Source organism: Anas platyrhynchos, chromosome 12 (assembly GCF_047663525.1).
Source record: "Anas platyrhynchos isolate ZD024472 breed Pekin duck chromosome 12, IASCAAS_PekinDuck_T2T, whole genome shotgun sequence".
Lineage (NCBI taxonomy): Eukaryota > Metazoa > Chordata > Aves > Anseriformes > Anatidae > Anas > Anas platyrhynchos.
In genome coordinates this window covers 909,742-931,953 of record NC_092598.1, presented here as the reverse complement: position 1 = coordinate 931,953, position 22,212 = coordinate 909,742, and the positions used below count along the sequence as shown (strand labels likewise).

The window sequence follows — 22,212 nt, the reverse complement described above, 5'->3', positions numbered from 1 at the left end:
ATTTAAACTGGAGAAGAGCTAAGATAACTCATGGAATGAAATTGTGCTATATATGTCAAAAATTAATTACAGACATGGAATATTTCAAATAAAAAAAAGGTGGGGGAGAAACAGTTGATTTTTCAATAGCAGTGATGGTTGCTCTTTTTCACTCAGAGCCCGTACACTGACACCTATCCTTGCACCTGCACACTTCAGCCTTGATGCTTGGCAATGTGCGCTTGTACATCAACCAGATGTGGTTGCACTGTGCATGTCTGAATACACGCACCCCGTGGAAAACACCACGAACAAATGCAAGCACTTCTGGTGTCCCTGCTGTGTGCACAGGAGATCTCCCCAAAGGTCTCTTTCTGTTTCACAGGTTTGCTTTCACAGCCCCCTTGTCTGCTCAGGCTGCTCTGCAGGAATGTCAGAACCAGACAAAAGCGAGAGCCCCACTCCCAGCCACTGTCCCGGTTTTTGGGAGCCCACCCCAGGGTGCCAGCACTGTGGCTCCAGCCCCTGGGTCTGCCCCGCGGGTCTGGCAGTGCCCGCCCGGGGAGGCAGTGGCTGGCTGCAGGGACTCAGCAAACTCCTGCCGGCTCTGTTTACTCCAGGGTAAACTAGAGCAGAATAATTACTACCACTGTGTTTTTCATCCCTATTTTATTGTGGCTATTATTTTCATCAGTGTTAGAGGTTAATATCCCTATTTTTCTCCTCTGCTGCCTGAATACAATAGGGGCTCAGCAGACAGCCCAACCAGGTGGCAGAGGCAGCAGCGCTGCCTCCAGCGTGAGTCCAGATCAAACCATCCCCGGTGTGGGTGCTGGGCCTGGCACGGGGTCTGTGTCCCCCCCACTACTCCTCAAAAAAAAAAAAAAGCCTCTGATTCAGCACAGTGTGGAACACCCAGGGCAGAGCGGGCAGGATGTGCTGGAGGTGTGTGGTGTGAGGATGAGCTCCGTGCTGGGCCTGCACCAGTCCTGCCCAGCAGGGTACTGGGCTGGCACCTGTCCCACTGGTACCCAGGTGTCTGACAGCAGAGGAAAAGGCAGCCTGGCTTCAGTGTCCTTAAAAACACCTTTCTGTGGTGCAAACAAGTGTTAATGTGAAAGGGGAGATTGCCTCAAACAACATGCTCTTAAACTGGAAGAGTAAACAGTGCCCTTTTCTGCAGAAAGCTTTTGTTCTAAGGTGCTCTTTATCTTGATGATATTCCAGTCCAAAAAGCCTCCTTCCTGGCTCTTGACAGCAATAAAGAAACCTCAGTTGTATTTATAGATTTTTTTTTTTTTCCTCCTAAGATCCAGACCAGGGTAAGGGTGTCCTTGGTAGGAATGCTTACCCTTTTTTTCTTTTTTTTTTTTTTTTTTTTTTTTTAGGCTGAGTGCTTTTATCTTAAACTCTTGGTAACAGAGGAATGATGGTGCTGCTTGCAGTGCAATTATTTATTTTGTTTGGAAGCAGAAGATCTGATTTTCTGGAGTTGAGAAATGGGATTGGTTTGTAGGTCCCAAGGTAAATCTGCCCTTCCCGTGTGGAGGAGGGAGCAGGCAGGAGCCGCCACGCAGCCGCTTGGATTCAGCGCTGGTTGGACCTGGTGGTGCTGCTCGGTGCTTCCCGCTGCGTAGTGGAAACAGAATGGGCTAAAATGTAAATAGATGGTGTGCTTTTATTTAGGTGTTAATATCCCTGATCAACTGCTCAGACCTGATTTTTATTTTTTTTCCTGTTCTGAGTATCGGGGTGAAGAGACGTTATTTCATCAGGTAGCTGGCTCAGACTGGGCTCCGTAAGGCGAAGAGCAATTTCTGCAGTGGTTTTGCTAATAGCAGACAGATACATTTAAAAAGTGAATGGGAATCAGACAAAATAAAACCAAGGGTGCCACAGGCTGGAGCACAGAACCAAAGCTTGTGCTGTGCCCCGAGGCTGCTGCGTGCTCCGGTCCTGCCCAGGCACTGCTGGCTCGGGGTGCTGCAGCCCGCGGCTGGGTAACGCTGCTGCTTGGTAGCGAGGTGCTCGCACTGGGCAGTCCCTGCTGTCAGTACCCCACAGGTACTTGGTGCGGTGCTGTACGCTTACGTGTATTTTGGATAGATGCATGTAAAGTGAAAGGGTTGCGTGCACCCTATAAATAAAGGCCGTGTTAACCGGCAAATATAGCATCGCAGTGCTGGGTGCTAAGTCAGAGCTAATGGACAACGTAAAGCAAATACTTTGATATGTTTTTAGTTGATAAAGAACAGACAGCAATTATCACTTAGACTAGCAGGTACCAATATTAAGTGTTGTCTTAAAAAATCACTGAGACCTATGATCTGTGATTTAGAATTTTCATTAAGGATCTGAAAAGGGGTACAAAAATCAAACATGACCAACTTGATTAACCTCAAAATCAGAAGTAGTAAATGCCTGTGTGACAGAAATCAACTGTAGGTACCTGGAGAATTTGGATACGTGTACTTCAGGTATCAAAATGATATTCAGCGCAAAGGAATGTACCCTTACACCCAGACAGATGGAAAAATAGCACAGAGCTGAAGATTTAAAGAGACTGAGTCAGAAAAAGACCTGTAGTGGATTTCAATCAAAGCATCGTATTGCAATAAAAATGTCAGTGTTTTTTCATATGCGAATATGCAGTGGGATTACAGCTGAAGTTAGGTTTGATAGTATGATCTGCTCAGTTGGTGCATCTGGGTCTGGAGCAGTGCTTTTCTGGCTGGCAGGTTTCAGAGTGCAGCTCACAGGGATGAGATGGGGCCGTCCTCTGTGCCGCAGGGCTCTGGCAATGCCGAGCCGCCTGTGGGGAGGGGAAGCTGGCCCTTTGCAGTAACTGAAATGCAAGGTTTCCTTCTGGTTACTAGTCAATGGTTTTCATGCAATGGTAATAGCAAAAACAAGCAAATGAAAATTTGAAGTCTTATTTATTCAGCCATTTCTTATCAACTGTAACACCCACATTCAGTGTGACCTGGGTTTGTGTGCATCCATCTGCCTGACTGGAGAGGGGCTGCATGCGATGGTGCCCCAGGTACAATTACTGTTGGATTAGATGACAAAAAAAACATGGGTTTAAAAAAAATCCATGTTTGGTGGTAGCAGTGTGGGAGCCACTGCTCCATTTACTGTTGCCTCAAGTCTGCTCTGGAATCTGAGACATCTTTTACTTTTTGACCACCTAAAATAACGGATGGAAATAAAGACTGTAGGCTCATCCACAAAGGCTTTAAAATCTGTATTTTCCGTATAATAAAAGAATTCCTAAAATCTGGCAGGGTGGGAAGGTCATTGGTGCTGCAGCTGCTCTGCTCTTACTTTCCTTTGTCTCCTTGCTCGTGGTGCCTGGCGGTGCTGGTGGAGCTGCAGGACTCGGGGCAGGGCTGCTGCTGCCCTCCGGAGCTCCCCAGGCTTTCTGGTGGTGTAATTTTGTCTAGGATTGGGTTTTTGGTGGCCGCTGATGGACAGTGTGTCCGCTCCCGTGATAAGTTGGTAGTTTGCTTCCAGTTCTCCACTGGTGGATGGCAGGCAGGAGATTTGCGTTTTATTTTCTCAGGCATGAGAAGCATTCACTGGAATCAATGTGTCAGGGACCTTGCCCAGCACTGCATCTGCAGTGAGAGCACACACTTTGTTCTCTCCTGTGGAGAAGAAATCAAATTTCTGTTACTTCTTAGCGTATATTGTATCTGAAGAGTCCACAGAGTTTTAGTTGCTTTGAGTCTTTGAGGCAGGCCTATTTATATAGCTAATTTTTTTTAAAACAAAAGGCACACGGGGCAGAATCTCTAAAGGAAGTTTGCTTTGAACATTCAGGAAGACTTAGAGCAAGGACAATGGGAAGAGCTAAGGGATCTGGGCTGCGTTTTGTTTGCTATTTCTTTCCATTTTGGCCGAGGAAGTGAATTTGGGTGCCTGGTACCGACACCTCTGCTATCTGCACTGGGGTCACTCCGCCTGCACTGCCCCAGGCTGGCAGCAGCCGCAGCCTCACCGAGGGCTCTGCTCACAGCACGAGCTGGCGCTACGATAAAACAAATACATTTTACAGAGCATCATCTATTTTACCTTCCTCATTTGCAAATGAACATAAATGGGTTCATGTGAAACGTGGATAATAACTAAGATGCAGTAGGAAATTAATTAGAATATATTTATAATTACACACCTAACTCGAACCTATTAGTTACACTATCTGTTCTTTAATTGCTTTCATTTTGTGAATTTCTTCAGACTTTAAAAAAATATGATAGCGTTTAATTTAAACATTCTGTGAAGTTTATCCCTAGAAACATACGTTAAATTCAAATGGGGTAAATTTTTGCGAGTGGGAAATTATGTCTTGGAGAATTAAGCACTCAGTGCTTTAAATTCTTATAGACTGAAGCCCTGGGATAGAACTTAAAATACATGTAAAATCCTGAAAAACAGGAAAATACAGGAATTTATTTCTAGATTGCCACCTCTGTCCTTTGTTATTTTGTATGGGCAAATGGTAAAGCTAAACAAGGAAGTTGTACATTTACTAAGAATTTTTGTATTTCAAAATCTGACTTTGGTCATTATAACCATAGTCTGAAATCAGAAGAAAAATCATGTATCTGATGGCTCCTGGTGCCTCTCGGTAGTGTTGTGCAGGCTGAATGCCTACGAGGTTGGGGAAAGTGCATCGAGTCCTTCCACAACCAGAGCAAGCATCTGTGCTACTGACGATGTGTTCACACACACTGGGCTCCTCTGTCTTTGTGCACTGTTCTGCCAACACTGTTCCCAATGATTTTCTCAACACAGAAGCCAAACTGCCTGTTTTCACAACAAACAGCTGGAGGGTGCACAGCATCTCTGCCCTGTACTCCTGGTGGATGCGTGATGGACTTCTTCAGCACCAAAGTACACGTGCTGTTATAAAATATGATTCATGGTGTGCTCCAACATGGTCTTTGTTTTGTAAGACCCTGGTCCAATCAGTCATAAAATCGCAGGTGCTCTTGAGGGCTGATCTTGGTGGGTGTTACAGAGCAGAGTGAGGAGATGGGTTTGGAGATCCAGAACCCAGGGGGTCTGGGTTAGGAGACAAGAGATAGGCAATGAGTATTAAATCTGTCTGAGGTGGATGGTTTGGGTTGTGACTATATAGACTGAGTGACAGTAATGGATCAAGATTTGGTTTATGCTGGTTAATGGTATCTCCTGCTCTGATGCCTGAGGGTTTTTAGGTACATTGTTTTGCAAAGTGGCACGTGTTTGGACTTTCTGGGAAATGTTCAGAAATAAATGAACAATATTTCTTAGCACTTCATGAAATACAAAGGACCCAGAGGTCAACAGTCACTCTGCTTTTATTTTGTCTCAGGATTTTTTCCCCAGTTTTTATATTGGTCACATTTATTACATAATTGCAAAAGAGAAATGACTACTCCATAGATCTGCATGGAAGCAATTTCTCTGTATCAGGTAGTTGAGACCTATATAGGACATATAGGTGCTAAGAATGATGAATAGAGTGCAACAAGATGTAAAATGGTCGATAAAGTCAGCAGAGGACTTCCTGACATCACTGGTTTGATTTGAATCTCTCTCTATTTATCCTGTTAATATCTTGTGAAGGGGAAATTTGGCTTCACAGGAATCTTTAAGAACTGTGACTACCCAGTATCTTGCATTTTTCTTTAAAGTAACGCAGCTTGCTTTGTTTTTATTTCTGTGCAATCACAAACTTTGGTAACACCCACCACATTTCAGCATCCTGTGTTTCCCCCATTTTGTGGCAAGACCCCACGTGTGCTCCCCTCTACTGAAAATCCTCTCTTTTTTCTTAGACATGCGTATATCTATGAGGAACACTTCTGATTTTTTTCATTGTCTCTGCTGGGCAATAGTGTGCAATTCAGGATACATTTTTACTTTCATGCAAATAAGGAAAAAAAAACACCTTTACTTTGTCACTGAACTGAGTGTGCTGCTGCACAGAGCAATGCACAACATCTGACCACTTTTCTTTACGCTGCAGGAATAGGAACATTAAATCTTATTATATGGTGTTGCTACATTATTAATTTTTTTCTCATAGATTTGCTCACACTGATAATTTCTAGATATTCTTTAAAAGCAGAATAGAAATAGCATGAAAAATTATTCATACTCTATATTCTATCCTGAAAAATAGTCTGGTCCCGTATCTGCTTATTGATATAATTAAAACTGGATTAGTTGGGTGGATTATAGAGTTTTCTGAAGTCATTGGGGAGTTTTCTGTCTCTTGCCACCACCCCATCCCTGAATCTAACAATGTTATGAACAGGCTCATACCAGCAAGGTCTGGCTACATTTTGTTCTTAAGCCTTTCCTCTAGTTTCTGATTTGCACGAGAGCATTTGACGGTTGTTGTCTGTGATTAGAGCTGAGCATGAGTGTAAATCCTTCAGATTTCTAATTTAAATATTGAAGCCAACACAAGGTGCAAGTGGGAACTGACACACAAAGCGAGTGTGCTTAATGGAAATGTAGAAGTAATACTAGCACACCATCTTGTGCTTTTGGGCCTTATTTTAGATTTTTGTGCGGACTACAGAGTTCAGAAACAGTTCTCATATCAGTTTCTCCCTTGTTTTGGGCATGCACAACCTAATGCCCCCATATGTTCCCAGGTGAGATACTGGGAGTAATTTTTTTAACCCAATGAGAAAATTTGACACATTAGAGAAAAAGTCCAGTCTAAACGGAGTCTGTGCAGAGAAGGGGATCTATCTTAGATCTGTAAAGTGCTGATTTGCAATGGCAGCTTTTACCTGCAGAAACAGTGATAAAGTGTAGGTTGTTCCTTGTGCTGTGGTGGAGCCCGTGCAGGGGAGGTGCTGCTTTTGCATCTTTCTGTGATGTGTCAGGAATCAAATGTCCTGGAGGACAATTTTTTGCCTTATTCGAGAAGAATAAACAACAGAACATCTTCATCAAATAAATGCATTCACAAGGGTAGCCAGATTTTTTTTAGGGGGGACAGAAGATACTCATAAAAATACTTCTACATTCCAGGGCCAAAAGATGATGAGATTATATTTATTCAATGGTAACAGCACTAAAGGCACTCAGCAACTGCACTAAATAAAGATTAGTTGTATCAATCACAATAGTATCCACAAATATATCATACATTAGTCACCAAAGTGAATTTTATATTTATCTATCAGGAAAAGACAAACCAGATATCTTTAAATGATAACTTAAATGTATGCAAAATACAGCATGTATCATTTCAGAAGTGTTTAAAAAAAAAAAAGCTTATTTCTGAGACAGAAGTTTTGGTTAGGATCTGGGCCGAGTGTCGGGTATATACAGCGCTTCCTTGGTTTTGAAGGAATTTAAACAAAGACTCCAAATGCTCTGTGGCACAGTTAGCCTGTTGTGCACATCACTGGTGTACATGCAGCAGCAGCATGGTACATAGATGGCTTCCTCACAGAGATGTTACTTGGACAAAATTGCATAGGAAAGTCTCTGAAAAGGAGTTACTGTGTTCTGACACTGTAAAAATAGCTTAATATCAGCTCATCAATAACACATTATGCCTTCTGTGTGACACAAAGCCCAACAGAATAGAAAGGAATTATTGCTTATGCTGTATGGACTGTACACTTCCCACTCTGCTCCATGACCATATTTAGTATGATTAAAAAGGGCGGGGGGAAGAATTATAGGTAATTCTTAGGAGCAATTTAAAAGCTGAATTCTGTTGAGCCTGCATCTTCTCCACAAGAGATATTTATAGTAAAATCATAACTAGGAGGTTCCCCTCTCTTTCACTGTTCAGTGATAGAATAATTTACGAATCTGACAATCCTACCCCTGGATAATGTTAAGACCAACATAATGTTCAGTTGAGTAACTCTACACTCCTAAAGTTTATTAGACTGTGTAACAACAGCAGCCGGGTTGGTATAATGAAATGAGCTACGTAGTCACTTTGGAGGCAGGATGTCTGATGAATCCACTATGAGATGATGGTGGGAATCCTCACTGCAGCTGCCTCACCCCTTCCAGATGGAGATGGGACACAGCACCACGTGTGCAGAGAACTCCTCAAGCAGGGGTTAATGCATAAATGTAAGCAGAGAGAATCCAAGTAGGGGGTGAAAAAAAAAAAAAGTAGGTCAGAATAGCATCTCAGCCTGGCAAAACTGCTGTTTCTTACAAGCCACCTTCTCTTTTTCCACCCTGGAGATGCTCTACCAGAGTTGGAAACCTGGCAGAGATGTGGGCTCGCAGTTGGTGCTGCACAGCACCCCTCCCCTGCAGCCCCTCTGCACCATCAGCATCCCGGTGCCTTGGTGGCCTGCCCGTGCCCCTTCCCCTCTGCAAAGCCCAGCCGCTCCCCAGGGCAGGACTGCTCTGCGCTGATCCTTGCCTGGCAAGGGTGGCAGTGTCTTGGTGTGACATGGAGGTCTCTCAAATGTCCCCAGGCATGCTTTATAACCAGGAGGTTCCAAGGTGGGTGATAATTGCCCACACTGCCTGTGGAAGCACGTGGGGTGGTCAGTGTGGCTTATTTGGCCACAGAGCCACTGAGGCGTTCATTTCTGAGAGGTTGTCAGGAAAAATTGAAGGGTTTAAGTATATGACCTTTTGCAGGAATTACTTCAACAATAGCTTATTCTACTGTGTCAACTGCAGTTGTAGTTGTAACAATGAATTCCACTTTGAGAATGCAAATTGAGTTCCTAATTGTGAGATTTAATCCAGGGTGTGCTGGGCAGTAATCTCTTAAGAGTTTTGTTCCTGCTAAAGCATTTTGGATTCCTGCTAGAGTGAAATGTACTGTTCCAAAGTTGAAAATATTACATGCCCAGGGAGGGGAAAAAGGAGAAAAAAAAAAAGAAAAAAAGGAAAAATGGCCATTCTAAATGAAAACAATGCTGTCACTGAAAGAAAAATGCTCCAAGCTTTGCTAGAAACAGACAGAAGTATCTCAGATATACAGGTGCAGGTTTTTATGGGACTTCCATAAGTGTACCTAGAAAAAGAATGGAAGTAGTCAGCTGCATGCCAAAACATTAAGGCTGCAGATGCAAATTAGGAAATTGCTTATGCAGGTACCTTTGATTGTAAACAATCTGTGCATGTGCTCAAACACTTATAAATAAAGGTTTTAATAAATGTTAAGAGAAATTCTGGGCTATTTTTTGTTATTTTTCATCTTAGTACTGAAAAAATACCCACAAATCCACAAACAACTCACCTCCATGCAAACTCCAGAAAGTTCTTCAGTTCTTTGTATGTATCAGCATGAGAAAGATACAAATGGTGTAAGGTTAAAAATAAATAAATAAATAAGCATAATAGAAGAGAAAGGACTTAAGAGAGAACCTTCATGAGGGGTAAGCATCGTGTGTTCTTTTTAATTGCTGTAGCAGTAGTTCTGGAATATTTTCTGAACAAAGTGCTAAATATTTCATAGGTCCAGCAGTTGTCAGTGTGGGCATTAGCAGATGTGTTATAATGTCTAAATATATTTAGAAAAAATATCTGAAACCGTACATAAACACGCCCTTTATATGACACTTTACAATTAAATGTATATCACATATATCGTATGTGAAGGTAATCTGAGATATCTTTGCAGTTTTTTTCACAAACCAAGTATGTGATTGCATTTGACTTATCAGGAGGCTTATTTGGATAATGACTGCAAATTTAGAGCTACTTTTGTACGTCAGAAGACATCACAGGATTTCAGTGTTATGCCCTTTGGGTTAACGTACAACTAGAGTCTTTTACAGATTAATGAAGCCTGTCTTACAAAGATTAATTTATGAAATACTTGTTGTCTGTTTATATGAAGTCACACTAGAAATGTCTGCTTTAGAAAAGCGTATGAAAGGCTAAATTTAAAAGTGAGCTGCCAAGGAAAATTAACTTCCTGTGACATCGGGTCACAATTTCAGTAACTGGGAACGCTCAGCTGAGATGCACGAGCCCACTGCTATGAGCCAGTAGCTGATGTCTGGGAGGGATCAAGCCATCTCCACTTCTACCAAACTTATTTATAGAAAATGTAAAGCTGAGAGGATTTTTTACTTGATCAAGAGCTTGACAGTGAGTAGAATGTCAATAAAAGGGATTGTGTTGAAGGTGTTACTGACCACAGACGCGTTTACCTGGTGCAGAGAAGGGCCTTGGGCCATGGCTGGGTGCTCGGGCAGTGGCGGTGCTGTGGCCTCACATGCCCTACAAAAGGAAACAAAGCCAGAGAAGAAAATTCTACTTCTGCCTGGTTCTGCAGCAACAAATTCATGTGAGTCGAGGGCTGAGGAGCTCTGCCAGCGGCCTCGCTGCCGGAGGGGACAGGCCGCAGCCTGCAGGCCGGGGCCGCTCGCTCCTCATGGCACCTGCACGTGGTCCTGCCCGGCCTCGCTCCTGCTCGCTTCTGTGTGCTGAGGCCCAGCCAGGCCAGAAAGGAGGAATTTGTTGCTGTTGTTAAAGCCTACACGTTCTTTAAAAGGTAAATATTTACTAAGGAAGTAGTGGGAGCGAAGAACTTTCAGTTTCAGAACAAAGTGATCCTGGTTTTTGAGTCCTTTACATGTCACGTGCTGTAAAGCACAAACCCCGTAATTTTAATTGGTATTCTAAGGTATTCTTTTAAAATATTGGGACTGCCAAATTAATCTGATACCTGTATGTTTATGGCTAGATATTTTTGTTAACTTGAAGATGGCTTTTGTTTGAACCATGCACCATTTTCAGGTAAATTACTGTTTTCTCAGTAAATGTCAGTTCCTCTTTTTTAGTACATATTTCTATAAGTTTGGGGACAGCTCAAAAATCATTTTCACGAGAAAACAGTTCTATTGTTAAATGATATGTCAGAGTGTTTCATTGATAATCTTTATGCATGATATTGATTCCCCGTTCTGCTTTTAAAGCAGACTTGTGGAAGTCTGGGTGCTGAGGCAGTGTGCTACGGCTTGTGCTTTCCTCGGGGAAGTTCAGCACTATTGTTAGCTGAACTGCTGCCTTCGCCTAGTAAAGTGCCTGCTTCCTCTCACATTTTAAAATGAAATTCTTTTTGCTAGTATCTTTTTTTCCCCCACAAGTCCGTAACAAGACTGTTTTGCCCCTTCGTGCTGTGATCTTTGCTGCCAGGGTCGGGGTTTTCGAGCAGCCTGGGCTCCCAGCACGCAGCGCAATGCAGGACAATTGCGCCGCTGTTCCTGAAACCACGCGGGGCAGGCGATCGGATGCCAGCTGAAAGGAAGAGCCTTTTGTACCAAGTGCCAGCCTTATTAGCCAGCTGGATTTCCTGAAAGGGTTTCTATTGGCAGGCAGCCTGCGTGGAGGCAAGTCAGAGGGGAGCGCGCTGGTTATTGAATTTGTAAATAATGAAGCAGGCTCCAACGGGAGCGTACTCTGAGCAGGATGGAAAAACCATCCTGACCACGTCCCCTGTCCTGCCGGCCGCATGCCTTTACAGGGGAGATGAACAGAGCCGCGGTGCTCTGCTTTTCTGCTTAGCCCCTGCTTTATGCGCGGTGGGATTTGGTTTCACTGAATAAATCTTAGAGCCATTTCATGAAAATTAGACTGTCTGTGAAATGAAATGTAAGCATCTGGCAGATGGCTTGTAAAACAAAATCTTGGGAACCACCTGGATTTTAGAGATCTGCTTTACCTGAATTGAGAGCGGCTTTTTTTGGCATTACTGACCTATGTGAGCTTTGCTTTGGAAACGTTGTGTGTAAGCAGTTTTACAGATGTTAAGATTTCTGTCAAAGACCCCGTGTTTCCTAAATGTGGGACATAGTGACACCCTGGTTGTTGCCTCATGCAAGGAAGGCTGTCCTCTACCTTAAGGATTTACAAGGCTCGTGTAGCTCATCCACAGGGCTGTCCTCTTCAGGACAGCTCCGGCAGCAGGGGCTGAGGTGCAGATGGGTCTGCAGAGGGGCTGCTGGAAGCCACAGCCTCTGCGTCCCCAGAGCAGGGGGTGGCAGCAAAGCCAGGTGACATTGCTGGGTTAGGAACTGGTTTGCACCATTCTCTGCCTTTTCCTGTCGAGTTCTGGCACTGCGCGAGAGTTCCCAAGGTCTGTATTCTCTTCTTGTTAAATTTCATTCAGTTGTATTTGGGAATTTATGCAGCGTGGACCAGGAACTAGCTTCTAATTGGTGTTGCCCTTCAATAAAGGAAGTGAAGCACAAGTAGTTCCAAGTAATGATCTTGGACTTTAAACAGTGTCACTGGAGGTACATTAAGAACTTTTAAATGATGAGGTACTGGGATGCTATCCTTTCCATCAGATGTCCTCTTTATATCTCCTCTTCCTCCACACAACTAGATCGGCGTTGGCTAAGCAGGACGGACCCTGTGTCAGTTTGCAGGCGAGGGCCACGAGGTACCAGGCTGTCAGGGAGATCAGACTTTGCCCAGCAGAGGAAGTCAACTTCTGCAAATTTTCTTATGATATCAATCGCTGCGGAATCTCCTACTTCTACTTCATTTTGGTGACTGTTTTTTATGTGACAGGTCCTTTCTTGCTCTTCTTCTGTGTAGCTTGTCACTTGTTATTTGAGAAACTTTACTTGAGGAATTTGGAGTGTCTTGTTATACTTTGCACATCATCAGTTTATGTGTATGAGCTGCAGTAAAGTGCAGTGATTGCTTAAAAACACTATAGTTACTTAAAAGAGATGACTTTGATTGTGTGTTTTTTGTTCCCATCACAATAACACTTTGCAGGTGATTATTAAATTAGAGATTTTCTTTGTTTTTCTAACAAAAAAACCCAACCTTTTTCATGTCAGTGCCAATTATGAGTAGTAATTTTTCACATTTTACAAAAGAATTCTGTCCTGCCTCCACGCCCCCCCCCAAATAAAGAAGGGCTTTGACACTCTATGACAAGGAGGTGGGGGGTAGGGTTTTTTATTATTATTTTTTGCAAACACAGTGCTTTTGACTTTTCTTTAAAAAAAATCTGTTGACTCTATTGAAATGTGACAGGGCAATATTTAACCTGAATAGAGGCATGTTGACTCCTCTTATTAAAACTGACAGTTAAGGACATTTCTCTCTTTATTCCTTCTGATACACGCAGACAAGTCTTCACTGCTAACTAGTATACAAAATCAAAAACAAAAAAATACAGAGTGAGGAGATGAGTACCTTATAAACAATATATGAATGACAATTGCAAGTTTAATCTAGCAAAGAAACCTTTTTTTATCCCTTAAGAAAATTAAAGCCCTTTCAAATTAGCTTGATATATGAAGACAGGCTGACATCATTAATTTTCAAGTATTCATTCTTCTTCCCTTGCTCCCTATCACGCACAGATGTGCAATATTCCAGGTACTCTGGATAGGTCCACAGCGACACCTATAGTGAGAGGTGGATTTTGCCTTGGCGGTGGTGGTGGAGGGGTAGGTTGGCTCAGGGGTCGGAGGTCTGCTCTTCCTCTTCCCTGCAGATCCATCTGGGGCATCTTGCTTCAGGTCTCATTCTGTTTTCTTTTTAAGAAGAAAAAAGGTCTGGTGGCACTGCTGGTGAGCTGGCTCTCCCTTTGGGTTGGATTACGGTGTGAAGTTGGACCGTGAGCCCCGTGGCACCCTGACCTGCTGCAGGGCTTTTCTGCGCTGAGTGCACTTGAAGTTCTTTCTGGCTTGGTGTACCAAAGACTCCAAAGGCTGAAAGGCCAACTTGCTCAGTTTTTTCCTAGGTGCCTTCTGAAGCGGTTGTGTAAATGTCTGTAACCGTGGAGTGCTTTTGCCTGCTGGTTTCCTGTGCTCTGCTACTGCAGAGGTTGGTGGTCCTGGGTAACAGCAATGCTCGCTGCTCTTTATCGTGGCTGTCCCCATCGTTTCGCGATAGCACAGATAAATTTCGTGTGGAAGAGTCCTCTGACTCCATTATCTTGGTAGGACAATAAGCTGAGCATTTTTACAGACTTTTTTGCATTTTTTAAGTTGTCCTCGGGCACAATACTGAGAGTGAAGTCTATGTAGCATGAAATAGCAGCCTTTTGTCCCTGGACAGCAACGAGACATGTACTGTCATCGTCACTGGATGAGAAGAAAGTTTTAAATATAAATGAATAGCAACTGAAGACAGCAGGTCAGGCTTTGTATGATTCCTTTGACTGAGATGGGCACATCACTACGATAGCTGTCCTGCTGCCTCGGAGGCTGTAGAGGCTGGAAGCCTCTTTCACTATGGCTTTCACATCCGGGACCAAGAGAAAGGTGAGCACTGGGGGAGCCAGCAGTGGAAATTGTAAAATACCTGTTGTCTTTGTTACACAATGCGGCTGGTAACTCTGCATGTATGGCCTCCGAAAATAATTGTTATTTCTGGAAAATAAAGCAGCTTCAAAGTAGCATTAAATACAAGTTTATACTCTTCAGCATCAGGGGTCGGCACATCAGATACACAAGCAACAGGAAATAGCCCGTTCTTAACCTTACCCTGCCTTTTTGAGGAGCAGGAGTGAAACCTAGCAGGAGATGAAACAGCAGTTATGAAGGTTCGACCAACACTGTGAATCTTTCTCTTTGCATCGGTTGGTTAATTTGAAAGAAGGAAAAGTCAGATGTGTATTTTGTACTTGTCTCAGATGAGATTAGGAGAATCTATAACGCCCTAAGGCTGACAGTTCAGACTTTTACAAGAAGTGGACTGATACGGTGCATGTTGTGCTAGTTCCATGGAGGAATTTGGGATCTGCAGATACCTTCACATAGGTTGAGAGAAGGGTTATCAGATTATCACCTGTGTAGTTTGGAAAATCCTGGGTGTGCAGTCAGAAGAAACAGAAGATCGAAAGTGCTGATTATAGAATTTATGGTGTTGAACCTCTTGCCAGTCCAACTAAACTTAAGGTGTAATGTTTTCTAGTAAGAGTTGTATTTCAGAATTAAGCAACTAATGAAAAATTTGGAGGAATCTTGGTCCCCAAACTTCCATGTATGCATGTAAGCCGTAAAAGAAGATCCAAATCTACATGCAAAACAGATGATCTGTTACCTTTGTTAAATTTAAGGGGGGGGTGGTTATAATCAAAGAGTGAAGCGATCAAGGACTCAGTGTGGGGGAGAAAGCCGCACCAGGGAGGTTCAGACTGGACATCAGGAAACGTTTCTTTACCGTGAGGGTGGTCAAGCACTGGAACAGGCTTCCTAGAGAGGTTTTTGATGCCCCATGCCTGTCAGTATTCAAGAGCCATTTGGATAATGCCCTTAAGAATATGCTTTAACTTCTGCTTAGCCTCGAAGTGGTCAGGGAGTTCGACTTGATCTTAGTAGGTCGCTTTCAACTGAACTGTTCTAATTCAACAAGAATGGTGTCAATCCTGCTGTACTTCTGCTGCGCTTACTTCTCCATCCTGGATGCCTGCCCTCATTCCCATCCTCTCTGATTACTTGCTTTTCTGATGAGTATTTTTGCACTTTCTCCCAAACTGTCACTAAAGAGTGAGAAAAGCACTCAAAGTCCCCAAAGCCACTGCCCTCCCTTCTTTCACATCTAAAAAACTCTGCCTACTGAAGACGGCAGCCTGGTAATGGCAGAGCAAGCAGCAAGCTGTGAGCAATGCAGCTCATTTGCTGGGGGTTGTTCATATACAGCTGTGGCTAGTACACGCTCTGCCCGTCACCTCGCTGGCCCCACTTACTAATTTTATCCACTTCCACAGCTTGACATTTAACTTGTTAGATCTTTAAGGCAGTTACTGTCATTTTTTCCATTGGTATAGAACTTGCAGATGATGCCACAATATAAATGACTTAATATTAAGTGTACAATATCAAACATGATGAGCTTGGGCAGTGAGTATTTGAGATTGAACTAGTGGACGCTTTCTGTACTTCTGAAAAAGTTTTGTCCTTTGCCAGTAAATGTCAACATATCTTGATAGCAGTATTTCTTTAACTGGTTTTAGGTGGGTTCTTTGCACAATTAGGACTTTGGTTCTGTTTATTGTAAGGCAAGGTGAACTCAGGAATGGCTCTGGATCCTTTAACCAAAAAACGTGGTGCTGGAGTGCTTATTTTTCACATGTGGTGAAGGAGTGGCCAACTTGGGATCTCACATAATGTGAGCAAATGAATCACTCTTAACTGGTACGTGTGCTGTGCTGAGGAGTCTCTGTGGTAGCTGCACTCAAATAGGTTTTCTTAAATAAAACAAGCACAACTTTAAAAACTGTAAATAAGAGTAAGTACATAGTGTTAAACTATGCACAGAATTCCCTAACGAGAGAACAAACCCTTGGGAAGTGAGACCACAACAGAGAGTTGCTTCAGGAATGACGAAGTGTGCTACAAATGAGTGATTCGCACTGAAATGAAAATGGGAGTCTGGGTTTAAGATTAGTTGGCACTTAGAGATATAGCATTGATTAGTCGTCATCGATAAGACACGTTATGTCCTTTTAAAGCAACAACCTTCTCAGTCATGCTGCAAAAGAAGGCAGAAAGTTTTCTCGCTGCCCCCATCAGATAGGACGGATGCTGTGAGTTTACACAGGTGTAGGAGGAGGCTGGACAAGTGCGTGGAAAGAGAAATCCGTAAGGAGACATGAAAGACAAACATGCCCCTTCTGCACGGGGTCCGTGAACCACAAGCTGCCACAGCCCGGGAGGGTGTTTGAGGGAAGTATTGCTGTCTGCCTGCTCTATTTTTGCTCTCCTCCCTGGGCACCTGCTGTTGATGATGGCTGGGTACTGAACATGGGACTAAGGGGACATTTGGTTGGACCCAGCACAGCCATTTCTGTGTTCCCTTCTTATTTGCTACAGTAATTTAGAGCAGAGAAATACAGCTTCAGTAGTATTTGTCTTATATATCGGAGCAATCACAAGAGAGATCTGGGCACGTTATTAAGCTTGTATGAAAAGGCCTTGTTCTTACACTCTGCCCCAAAACCACAGGTTTTAAGGTGGCCCACCAGGGCAAAGCTGGCAATTCCGGGTGTTTTATATGCAGCAGGATGGATATTCTCACGGTAAGAAATTGCATTGAGTTCACCTACAGCATTACTCATGTTGGCCTTTTCCAAGATCTTTTTAATGAGGAGAATGTGCAGGTAGGAGCCCGGCTTTCATTTGTTGCTCGTTTCAGTTCAGTCTTGCATCTGACATGAGATTTAGTTTAGACTTGTACCTTAATTTCAGTGCTATACGTACGGCTTTTTAAAAATACATCTTTATTCTTCAAAAGCAGTAAACTTTTATTACACTTTCTTTAATTGTAGATTTGATTGGCCAGATTTTTTTAGGCTTACTATATTTTTGTTCAAAAAGCTTTTTTATAGGTTTTGACTGGGGCCTGTCTTGGTGAATAGGAAAACTACCAAAGGGGGAAAATAGTGGTTTTCATCCCAACTTTTGGGGATGTTGTAAGTTCTATGATTTCCAAAGCTTTCAATATATCTTTGTTTAATGTTGGTGAGATAAAAGTTCCCGAGGCATGATGTACTCCTTCCGGGAGATGTGTACTGAGGCGTACAGAAGGTAGTGGTAAGGGTGATGTGGCACAGAGCCGTTTGCTTTGAAAATGACTTTTGCATTTACACCTCAGAGATGCAGTGTGTTCCTGAGCTGCAGGAGCTGGATGGAGACAAAGTGCAGTGGGGAGCTGACCCCAACACGGTGTTACCGCGGCACAGTGCTCCTGGGCCCCCCCGTTAATCTTCTGCCCGCGTTTCTCTTGGGAATGATCCTTCATCAGCCGCTCCCCTGGGCATCTTCGCTCCTGTCTGGAACGGCCACGTTCCGTTTCATCCTGCTGTAGTGCTGGGCTACCTTTGTATTTGGAAAGCAGAGGGTGAGTGAACAAAATGGAGAGTGTAGTTAACGTGTTCCTCTGCTCTATATGGCGCTGGCAGGTTTTGTGGGATTTTGTTGCAGCTGGAATGCAGCCAGAGGGTGAAGGGTGGCAAGCTGCAGGTTTTAGGCTGAGCATCTGCAGGTCTGGAAACCCCGTTCATGGCTGTAGGTCAGCACATGTAGGACAAGGTCCTACAGCTCTGGCTGGGCCCTGTTCTCACCTCTGCCCAACCTCTGGGTAGGTGACATGCAAGCAGAGGAGACGCATCCTGAGCGTGAATGAGAAACGTGGGACAGAGCAATGCCAGCGGTGTCTGAGCACCAACACTTCAGCACTCGGTCTTCTGCAGGCCTTAAGGGCAGGCACTGACAGTGATGTCCTACTGTCATCCACAGCTTCTTCCTCGCACACAAATAACTTGTGCTGTATGAGCCTTACTTAAGGAATGTTCCCTCTTGGATTGGGAGCTGCCTTTGCGTGCAGCTTCTTGGTAGCTTATGGGAGCAAGGTGATGGATGAGTGGAAAGCAAGATGGGACAACGGGTACTGACTTTGAATGGGTGCTGGACAGAAATTCAAGCCATAACATTAATCAGAAGAGTTTGTCAGTACTGTGACTGTTAATTTAATCCCTCTTTTTGCTTGCTGCAAGAACAAAATGGTTGCAAACATAACTGGTGACAGAGTTGTCAGCACTGAACCATAGGGCACCATGCACACAGGTTCAGGAACTAGGGCTGTTCCTAAGAACTTACACTGTCCTTTTGTTTTTTTCTGGTTAAGAAGGGAAACTGGAGAGATGATGTTTGACTATACAAAGTCATATAAAAATACTCTAATTCATTAAAAAAAAAAAATGATCGGCTGAGATAGCTGGTCTACATTTATATATATAACGTCTATGCACTATCTGGATTTGTGCATTCTTACCTGGTAAGCCCCGATGCAGTATGCACTCCATGCTTCTTCCCTGAATTAGGATATTCTATATACATTCCAGTTTGAGTCATATTAAAAAGAATTAACGTTAGTAACACCACATTGTACCAGAAATGGCTATCTTGGCTTGTCACTGTTTGGGGTCCTCAGGTCAACCTCTTTAATTAAGTCTTGTTAAGAGTGAATTCAATACCCATCCTACCCTATCAGAGCTAACACTCTTTCCTGCACTGCTTTTATCAGCATGCCCAATTTTCCACCTGGAATTTGTTTTAACGAAGCCCAAATCCTATTTTGTCAAATGCTGGAGGCTGTATGGAACATTCTGCCCATTACTCTGTTATCCGCACTATGAAACTCGGGATAAACAAGCTGTAAGCTGCATTTTGATGTCAGGTTAAGCTATTATGGTACAAATTGTGTTTAATATATTTTTAAATACTTTCTTTAATATTTTATAGTTTTTTTTCCTATTGAATTAGCAGTAAAACAGCAGTGCTTCATATTTCAGATCTTTTTCCACCTTTCAGAGGCTTGTGTTCCACATGATCTGGTTACCAGCTGGACAGCCAGAGGCTGAACACAAAGAAAGCACAGCAGACTTCATTTCTACCCCAGTGTTCAAGCCAGAGAGTGTTTTTCCACAAATAACCCACTTTCTGATATACTCCCTTCCTATTTTAATTCCATCAAAAAGAAAAAAAAATAAATTCACCATTTCTCCAACTTTTGCTCCATGGGCCACCAAAACCAAAGAAATTCAATGATAAGATTTTCATCTGAGAGGAGGGTTCATCACTTGCCTCATGCGCATGTTTAAATATGCATTTAAATTACACTTCCAGTTCTATTTAACTCTTCCAAGATGAACAGTTCTCTTCATTTCTCGTTACATTATGTTTGGTTAACGCTAGCAGCATGGGTAACAAGTGGCTTAGAATTGTAGCATGAACTTGTCAGACTGCAACAAATGTGAAAACAAAGGAATATGTTACAATGCAGGGTTGACCAACAGTTAGGTTTGTGTTTCTCACAAAACTAATAAAATGTAGAACAGGGCATGTGTGATAAATTATCCCACCTTAAAAAAAAAAAAAAAAAAAATATTACTGTCCAGGCAAAGCAAATGTCACCCCCAGGAGACAAAGGGACGAAATGTCCTGGTGCTGCCCAGGGATGGAGCAGGGGCTGTGCTGGGATCTCTGGGCATGCAGCGAAGGGATGCACAGCACAGGGCTCCCAAACTGTTCTGCTTTAGGGAACATTTCCATCTAGAAGCATTGCTCTCACCAGACAACTTTAGCCAATTTTCCTGTGAGCAGTTTTAGAACATGGTAAGCAGCATCTGTCTGCTGGAAAGCAGTTTGAGTGCATCTCTAGCTGAAGTTCATGTGGGGGCAGGTAGATCACCTCTAGTTATATCTGTGTCGATTCTCTGACTTCGGCATGTCCTCAGAATCCGATTTATTTTCCATTTTTACTTTTTTTCAGCAGTTCAAGTGTTGTTAGCCTTGCAAAGGTTAATTGGGTGCTTGCTGGTATCCACAGCACCCGTACCGGTTTCAGTGGATTTACACTGGTCAAAACTCATTAGGGCTCAGTAAACTGCGCAGAATTTGATGTGAAGTAATACGTAACTGCTCGCTTACTATCATCTGTCTTGACCCTGAATCGCTAAAAATTGGTAAATAGCTGGTTTGTCACCCAGGTCGGCATATGTGACTCTATTTGCACCCAATGAGAGAATTTTTGCATAAGGGGTTACCATTTCTGCAAGGATTTTTGAGTGAAGCCACACCTCACGTTATCAGCATTTTTCCAAACTTGAAGACAGGGATGGTGTCTTAAACATATCAAGTGAAAGAACTTTTGTTCCAAAAGGTAAGATGGGGGTGTCAAACACTTGAACTTGTCTGGCTTCAGTACATACTTCTCTTGTGACAATGGTTAATTTAATATAGTTTAAAATTAAAAAGTAAGACGAAAGCTATTTTTCTGCAGGCTGTTTTCCAAATTTTCCCAGTCCTAATGTTTTTACTGTACTTGTTATATTAAACAGCAACCACATATGTGTTTGTGTGCTTTTGTGCATACATCTGTTCCGGGTGTGTATGCATGTGTCTGAACATATGTATGAATTAAGTGGAGTGCAGCGTTGGCTAAGCGAGAGAGACATAAGGTAGCCACCTGCTCTGACAGCGCTGAGTGCGTATCGAGCAAAGAGGGGAGATTTAAAAACAATTACAATCTAGAATGTACTTGTTAGAGCAAAAGAACAAACTAAACTAATTTAAAGTAATTTTTCCCTTAGGATGGTAATTCATTGACAGAATTACCCTGCTATTGAAATTGGGCCTGTTGTTTGCACAGCAGAGCGTATTAGATAAATAGCAGTAATAGCCATTCTCTGCCTTTAATAAACGAGCTAAAATTTCTTGATATGCTTGATCTATATTACAAAGTTTATTTTTTGCTTTCTAGTGACAAACCAAGGATGTCTTTGATTTTCTTTAGCTACTTCAGGCATGTGAAAAGCTTGTGCGCTGCCTGAAGCGGGCTCGGTGTCAGTCTGCAGCAGGGTCTAGGTGCCCTGGAGGCTGAGAGGACATGGAGGACACGCAGCACAGCCCCTGCCCATCCCTGTGATGCCTGGTGCTACCCCTCCTCTGCCCCCAGGTCTGACCTTCTTTCTGTTGAAAATGTTCCCGTGGAAGTTACTGTTTTCCAGCTGTAAGCAGTGACGTTACCTTATGTTAATAGGCATGTCCTGCAAAAATCTGGCTTATTTCACATATAACTTTTTAATACATAGCTTTTTATATAAAGTCCTCTAATGAGCATCAGGCCAGGACTATTTACCAAACACAGAAGGCAATCAGTGTAAAGACAAAAAATGAATGCCAAACACACTATGGAGCCCCTGCTGCTGGCCCTGCCTTGGTTCCCAAGCACTGGGAAGTCCCAAAGCACTCGTATGGGCAAGTTGCCGTGGAGTAGTATGAGGTGAGAGCATCGGCTAGCTCTGTGCTAATTCTCCTTGTGGACAGTTGCCCAGGGCAGGCAGATCTCTTCTCACTCAGATTTTGGGGGGTGAGGTACTTCCCCATGCCCTGGGAACATCTGCGGGCAACTCGAGCAGCGTCCGGAGCTGCCTCCCCTGTGCGAGTGTCGTCCTGCCCTAGGATGCACTGCGGTGCCCCACACAGCACGGGAGCTCTGCAGGGGGCTGAGAGGGGGCTGACGGCAGAATCCAGAGACCTGGGGCCTGATGCTGGAGGCAGCCCAGCAGCCTGCTTCTCTTGGGTTTGACGGAGGCAGAGGTGGCCTTCCTTGAGGGCTGGAGGCAATGGGCAGAGCCCACGCGTGGCTGGGAGCACTTCAGCTGGGCTGGGTCTGGCTGCAGTTAGTCCTAATCCACCACTCAGTGGAGTATCCACTTTACTGCTAAACCTCTTACATATTGCTGGC

General features: G+C 43.4%; 2 long non-coding RNA genes across 2 annotated transcripts in view; one reads left to right on the top strand and one right to left on the bottom strand.

The window, feature by feature from the left end:
- The window catches only part of LOC106019041 (uncharacterized), a 73,515-nt gene that overhangs the window by 16,704 nt on the left and 34,599 nt on the right, over nucleotides 1-22,212 (top strand). The gene's annotated exons all lie outside the window — the stretch shown is intronic.
- LOC140003489 (uncharacterized) lies at nucleotides 7,052-12,453 on the bottom strand. Its single transcript, XR_011812262.1, has 3 exons — nucleotides 10,140-12,453; nucleotides 9,221-9,251; nucleotides 7,052-8,995 (listed from the first exon to the last, which is right to left on the bottom strand). It is a non-coding gene; the product is annotated as an uncharacterized lncRNA (long non-coding RNA).